Raw genomic sequence first — 7,634 nt, 5'->3', positions numbered from 1 at the left:
ACACTCAGACACACACACACACAGACTCACACACAGGCACACACACACAGACACACAGACACACACAGGCACACACACACAGACAGGCACACAGACACAGACACACACACACACACAGACAGGCATACACACACAGGCACACACACAGACACACACTGACAGACACACACAGACACACACTGACAGACACACACACACACACACACACACACACACACACACTACAGATTTAACTTGACCACCACTGAATGAAAGGCTAAGTCAAAGGCCCAGCAAGGTGGAAAGTGAGGCTGTAATGATGTGGCACTCCGGCGGCCTTGGCGGGTTGGGCCAAGGTGCCCCGTGGGTGAGGGAGACACGCCATGCAGACACAGTGGCGGGCTGCGGCGCGGAGTGGTGGGAAGTCACTCACACCATGCAGATGCATGTCCACATGGAAAGTTTATTTGGAGGGGGTGGAGGGAAGGAGAAAAGAGGAGAGGTGCACACCTTGTGAGAATAGAGAGAAAAAGAGAGGGATGGGGAGGAGGAGGTTTTTTTCTTAAAGTGGGTTTTACATCAGGATGCAGGGCAGGTCCCCAAGGGGTGGGCCAGAATGTCAGCAGAGGCTGGTTATGTAGACTTTAAAAAAAAAATTTACTTAGTCATGTACACCGGCAGGCCAGAAGAGGGCGCCAGATTTCTTTATAGATGGCTGTGAGCCACCATGTGGTTGCTGGGAATTGAACTCAGGACCTCTGGATGAGCAGCCACTGCTCTTAACCACTGAGCCATCTCTCTAGCCTAGCTATGTAGGCTTAAACTATAACTTTTCCTCATTGTTTATTTTTTTTATTTCCCCTATTTGCCCCTGTACAGGGAGATGCCTGTCCAAATGGAAATATCTCTCTCTCTCTCTCTCTCTCTCTCTCTCTCTCTCTCTCTCTCTCTCTCTCTCTCTCTCTGTCTCTCTGTCTGTCTATGTCTCTCTGTCTCTCTCTGTCTCTCTCTCTCTCTCAGCCTTTGCTACCCTGGATCTTGCTCTGTAGGCTGGCCTTGAACTCAGAGATCTGCTTGCCTCTGCTTTATGAGTGCTGGGATTAAAGGCATGTGTCACCGGCTGGAAATTTCTCTTTAAAAGAGTTTTAAAATGCCACTTGAAAATCTGATCCTTTATACACACACACACACACACACACACACACACACACTGCCACCCACCCATCTACTATGAGAAACTCCTTTTCTCAATCAAACATGAGCCCTGGATGAGTAGGGCAAAGAGCAGTCATAATGCCTATTTACTCTGAGAGCACACAGAACTCAGCTATTTTAGAAAGAGCTTGTTCTAGAGCTAAAAGCACTGACTTAGGAATATTCACCATTCCAGTTGAGGTTAGCATAAGTCCAAGGCTTCCTCAATTCACTTTCCCATCTTCACAAAGGCACCCCTATTTCCTGCAGACTGCAGCCTTCTAGGCCACTGCTGGGATCCCTGTTTTGAATGAATTAGGGTTGCTTAGGGAGGGAATTTCTGGGGCTTTTTCCTGCAGATTTCCCGGTCAAACAGAATGTCAAGATCCTCTAGGAATCAAAGATTTTGGTTTACACCAATCCATGCCCTTCACTCCCCACCTTCAAAACAAAAACACCTAGGAAGTGGAATTATTTAGAATGTGCCAGAACTAGAGGGAAGATGTTCTCAATTTCTCCCTGCCTTGCCTGTAGAAAAGGTGCCACAGAAGCCAGAAGATATGCATGTGTAGATTCAGCCTGTCTCCTGGGTGCCAGGGCTCCTGGGGCCACCTAAGCTCACCTTCCTGGGGAGTACTCTAGGGGTTCGGTGGTTAAGAACACTTGTGGCTCTTGCAGAGGGCCCAGGTTCAGTTCCTAGCACGTACATGGTGATTCGCAACCATTCCAAATTCCAGTTCCAGGGCATCCAATATCCTCAGCAGGAACTCAGCAGGCACCAGACACACATGTGCTGTCCATACATATGTGCAGGCAAAACACTTACACACATAAAATTTTAAAAAGTGCCAGGCATAGTGATGCACGCCTTTAATCCCAGCACTCGGAGGCAGAGGCAGGCGGATCTCTGTGAGTTCAAGGCCAGCCTGGGCTACAGAGTGAGTTCCAGGACAGTCAGAGCTACACAGAGAAACCTTGTCTCAAACAACAACAACAGCAACAACAAAACCAGCAAAAAGGTTAAATTGTATTTATATTTACATGACTGTTCTGCCTGACATACTTATGTACAGCCTCAGAGGCTAGAAGAAGGCATCAGATCCTTTAGAATTGCACTTACAGGTGCTTGTGGGAATCAAACTGGAAGAACAATCAGCAATCTTAAGCACTGAGCCATCTCTCCAGGCCCTGGCGTTTCCACTTTTACAGGAAACAGGGGAGCGATGATCTGGAAGAGGAGAACCACCTTTTGATTCTCCAGAGGGCAGGAGAAGAAGGTCATTTCCAAACCGAAGCTGGGACAAGTGCTCCGGACCAGTAAGAGGCTATTTCAATCCGTGGGACCTGCGCCACGGTCACTGGGCCAACTGGGGTAGAGTGGGAACACTTGAGAAGATGTGCCTTGTACCATTTTCTTTTTCTCCGGAGTTTGACTATCTAGGAGACGACTCATCTAAATTCCCTCCTCTGTAGACCACAGGCTTTAGTTCTAGGCTCTAGTTCCCTCAGTGTCAACAAAACCAGAACAACTTGATTAGTGGAGAATGTGGAAGCCTGTACCTAAGTGGCTGCATCCGTGGGGCTGGAGAGATGATTCAGTGGTTATGAGCACTAGCTCTTCTTCCCAGAACCCGGGTGCAATTCCCAGAACCCACAGGGTGGCTCCCAGCTGTCTGTAACTCCAGTTCCAGAGGGTCTGATGCCCTCTTCTGGTCTCTGTAGGGATACATGTGAAACACAGACAACACACATAGGCAGATATTTTTTAGAGAGAGAAAGATGATGATAGATAGATAGATAGATAGATAGATAGATAGATAGATAGATAGATAGATATGACTTAGAGCTTGCCAGTGTGCTAGGTTGCTATGCTGAAGAAAAAAATGTTTGGTTTGGGATTTTTGGGGATTTTTGAGACAGGGTTTCTCTGTGTAGTTTTGGTGCCTATCTTGGATCTCGCTCTGTAGATCAGGCTGGCCTTGAACTCACAGAGATCTGCCTGGCTCTGCCTCCTGAGTACTGGGATTAAAAGCATGCACCACCACCTCCCGGTTTTTTTGTTTGTTTGGTTTGGTTTGGTTTGGTTTGGTTTGGTTTGGTTTGGTTTGGTTTGGTTTTTTGACACAAACCAATGCCTAGGGCTCATATATTTCTGGCTTTTGGCCAAGACTCTTCCAGCCAGGGCAGAACTGCTGACAGAGCCAAGGACCTTTCTGGCCTCAGCGGAACTGCTTGTCAAAGAAGCAGATCTGCTTGCTTTGGCGATCTCTGCCCAAGTGCAGAAATAACGGCAGCTGTGAGTGAAAGAGAAAGCCAGTGCACCGTGGAAGTAATATCTAATCAACCCAACAGGTTTCTGGGAATTTTAGCCTTTTCACTCTAACCTTACATCACCAAGAACCCCCAAACAACCTTAGGGATGTCTCCAAAGCTGTTCAGGTCCTCAAACAGTGGAGCTAGCTCACCTCACCAGTCCATACGGCAGAAGAACTAACTCATCCAGTGGAGATGTCCAACGTGACATTCCCAGGCTACAGCCCAATTGGATCTCTGAATCCAGAAACCAAACAAATGAGTATTCTCCAAACCTGGACCTAGATTGGAGTCTCTTGGCTCAAAACCAAACCAACAAAACAATAAAAAACAATCCAACCAAACAACAAAGCATTAAGACCCTTCTCTCAAGCGGGCGATGGTGGCGCACGCCTTTGATCCCAGCACTTGGGAGACAGAGGCAAGAAGATCTGTGAGTTTGAGGCCAGCCTGGTCTACAGAGAGAGTTCCGGTATAGTCAGGGCTACACAGAGAAACCCTGTCGCGAAAAACCAAACAAAACAAACAACCCAACAGAAAACCCCCAAAGACCCGTTTCTTCCATCAACATGAAGCACTGCTAGGCAGCCCAAGCTTCAGTGGGAAGGAAGGGAAAATGCCTCTGGTTGTGTGTTAAATGTTTCCAGGCAGTTACTGGGATGTCCCTGGAGTCCAGATGATCACCTCTCAGTCCCCTCTGCCTGCCTCAGCCATCACCGGTTCCCTAGTGAGAACATGGAAGATCGTATAGCTCAGGATAGGGGTTCTTGCTTGCCTGTACTGCCCAAACTGGGAAGGCCCGCACCGCTCTTGGCTCTAGAAGACCCAGGAGACAAAAGTTGGTAGCAGTGGGCCTATGCTGGGGCCTGAAGAAGACAGTTCACCTCAGCTCTCTACCTCAGAGAGTGGCGGAGGGGAAGAGCTTTTAGGGGAGGCAAATGGAAGTCCAGAGCCACAGGGCAGAAGTTCGCGCTCCCAGCAGGCAGTCCATGCTCTGGCTTAGGCCTCCCTCATCCAGAGGTCTGTTGTTCCTCTTTACTGGCAGGCCATCACAGTGGTCTTGGTTCTCCTGCAGCTAGGTAACTTGTGCCTGAGGAAGGGCTTCTTTTCAGTATAAAGGACTAGGGAGTGGGGACAGCAGAGGGCAGTTTGAAATGACCCTTGTTAAGCCCTGTTATCAGCAGCCAATGAGACTAGATCCTGTGGCTGCCTAATGCGGATGACGGATGACGGTACTGAATCTTGTATGTGCTATGTTCTCTCCTATACATTAATGCTTATGGTGCTATCTTATTGTACTGTGCTTTTTTTTTTTTTAAAGGCAGGGTCTTACTTAGACCAGGCTGTTCTCGAACTTGAGGATGACCCTGAATATCTGTTTCCATCTTCTGAATGCTAGGGTTGAGACATACAGCACCACACCTGGTTTCTTTGGTGCTAGGAATTGATCCCAGGCTTTCTTGCATGCTGTCCAAACACTCTGTCAGCCGGGCCACCTTCCTAGCCCCTCGGCCTTCTGCTTGGGATGATGTGAGACGACGCCACATCTACATGAAATGAAGTGAGTGACCTAGGCCTCCCGATGTGGTATTAGGCTATTACACAGGCTTACTTGAACACAAGCGCTGAGGTGCGGGGACAGTAGGTCTCATAACCAAAATAGCTTCTAAGCAGCTAATGGGTGGGGAAAACATTTAACATGGATATGTTGGACAAAAGGATCATTCACATCCTAGGCAGAATGGAGCAGGGCAGTTGCATTTATATCAGGAAAAGAGGCCAAGGATTGCTCTTCCGTCTTTTCCTTCGTTTAAACACCCCCAGTTCTTTATTTGTCCTTTCGGTTTTTAAAATTAGCATTGGCAGGAACGGGACTTCATTGCGGCACTTTCGTAATCCTCTGTTCTTGTCCCCCATCCCCACCTCCTCCTGCTGGTCCCCCCCCTGCCCCCACGTAGCACCCTTCTTCTCTTGTGTCCTATTATCCCCTTTTTCCCCTCTACCCCTCCCTTAAGACCTTGTCTTCCCCTCTCATAGTCCCTTTCTAGTTTTATGACTTACATACGCATGCACACACACATGCACACATGCACACACTTAAATCTAGGTTCCATGTATGGGTGAAAACATGCTATTTGTCTTTCTGAGTTTGGTTTATTTGACCTTGCATAATGATCCCCAGGTCCATTCATTTTCCTACAGATGTCATGACTTCCTTTTCTTTATGGCTTAATACAATTCCATTGCTCATATGGACCGTATGTTCTTTATTCATCTGTTGTTGGGCATGGAGGTTCCTCCCATTCCTCAGCCACATGGATGCCCTAACCCTTTTTTTAAATGGTCATAGTGCATTAGAATGATTCAACCCAGCAGCCACTGTTGGTTCCCTATCCACATCCATTCTGGAATCACCTTCTTTGGCAAGGTGCCGCCCACTCCTCCCGCCCAGCCCATCCTAACTCCCAGACAAGTAGGACGATTCCATGACTCCTGTCTGCTAATTTAACTATGGGTGTGTGCTCCAAAGTGGGCTGGTGAAATCTGAGGGGCTGTGTGCCATGCGGAATTTTGGAGGCATTTTGCTCACTTGTAGGATGGGAAAGAAGACAGGAAACATTCCTGTTGTTTTCTCCCCATCCTCTCAATGCCATTTTATGAGGGTAACTGTAGCTGCTGCCATTTTGTGATCACGAGGCACTAATGTGAAGCCCAAAGCAACCGTCCTGGGTAATGTTGACTTAGTCAAGTCTGAGCCCCCCTACCTCCTGATATATGTATTACTAAAGGCTAGCATAAACTTCATTTGTGTGTGTGTGTGTGTGTGTGTGTGTGTGTGTGTGTGTGTGCCAGCGTGAACATGTGGAGGTCAGAGGACAACTTGCAAGAGTGGTTTTTCTCATTCCACTATGTGAGTTCCAGGGTTCAAACTCAGGCTATCAAGCTTGAGTGGCAAGCAGTCTTATCCCCGGAGCCTTCTTGCCAACCCCCATATAAATGCCATGTATTTAAAGCTAATTTTAATGACATATCATCTGCTTGGAGCTGAAAGCAGACATTTGCTTAACTAGAGCAGTACACATTTTTAATCACCTCCCTAATGCCCATCTCACCCCTTCACAGTCTTGGCGGGAGACAGAAGCTTCCCTGCTTTTCCCTGGGCCTGAGATGTGCAGTAGTAACCCTCCAACGGGACCACGACGACATCTCTTTCCTAAGCCTCATTCCTTATGTGGCTTGCTCATGTAACACTGTCACCTTTGCAGACCTCTTCATTTGGGAGAGGCCTGTGACAGGGAGGGCTATGACCAATGAGAAGAAAGAAAAGTTGCTGTAGGCATCATTCAGGAAAACTTCCCACTGGGGTCCCCCTCAGTTGGCTCGTCTCCGGCCTTTTCCATCCTTTTGGAACACACAGATAATACTCAGAAGTAAAGCAGCCACATACGAGCTCAAAGACCTTGCCGAGCATGGTGGCGCACGCCTTTAATCCCAGCACCCAAGAGGCAGAGGTGGGGGAATCTCTGTGAGTTCGAGTCCAGCCTGGTCTACAAAGAGAGTTCCAGGATAGCCAGGGCTACACACAGAGAAACCCTGTCTCAAAAAAAAAAGCTCAAAGACCAAAGCTGAACATGACCTCACAACAGCTGGGAGATCCTGAGTGCCCAGGACATCAAAGAGATGATGTGTAGCTCCTGGACTGCCTTCCTATGAACCTATAAGAAAAATCATATAAGGAAAATAAACCCCCATGGGCTGGGAAAATGTCTTAGTGGATAAGAGCAGTTTCTGTGCAAACATGAAAACCTGAGTTCAAATTCCCAGCACCCACATAAATAGCTGGGCATGGCTGTACATGCCTGATACCCTGCTATGGTGGAAGGTAGAGAGAGGAGGGTTGCTAGGTATGTTAACAGCTAGCCTAGCTCCAGACTCAGTGAGACAGCCTGTCTCCAAAGGAACAAGGTAGAGAGTGACAGAGGAGGACATCAGGTGTCCTCTGGTCTCCATGAGTGCATACTGTCATGGCTACCCACACACATATGTACATACACAACAGACACATAACACATGTGCATGTAACCTAAACAAAAACAAAACAAAAAACCCTAGTCAGGCATGGTGGCACATGTCTGAAATCCCAGCAC

This window comes from Peromyscus eremicus, chromosome X, assembly GCF_949786415.1.
Source record: "Peromyscus eremicus chromosome X, PerEre_H2_v1, whole genome shotgun sequence".
NCBI classification, from domain to species: domain Eukaryota; kingdom Metazoa; phylum Chordata; class Mammalia; order Rodentia; family Cricetidae; genus Peromyscus; species Peromyscus eremicus.
Note: the sequence above shows the minus strand (reverse complement) of the source record.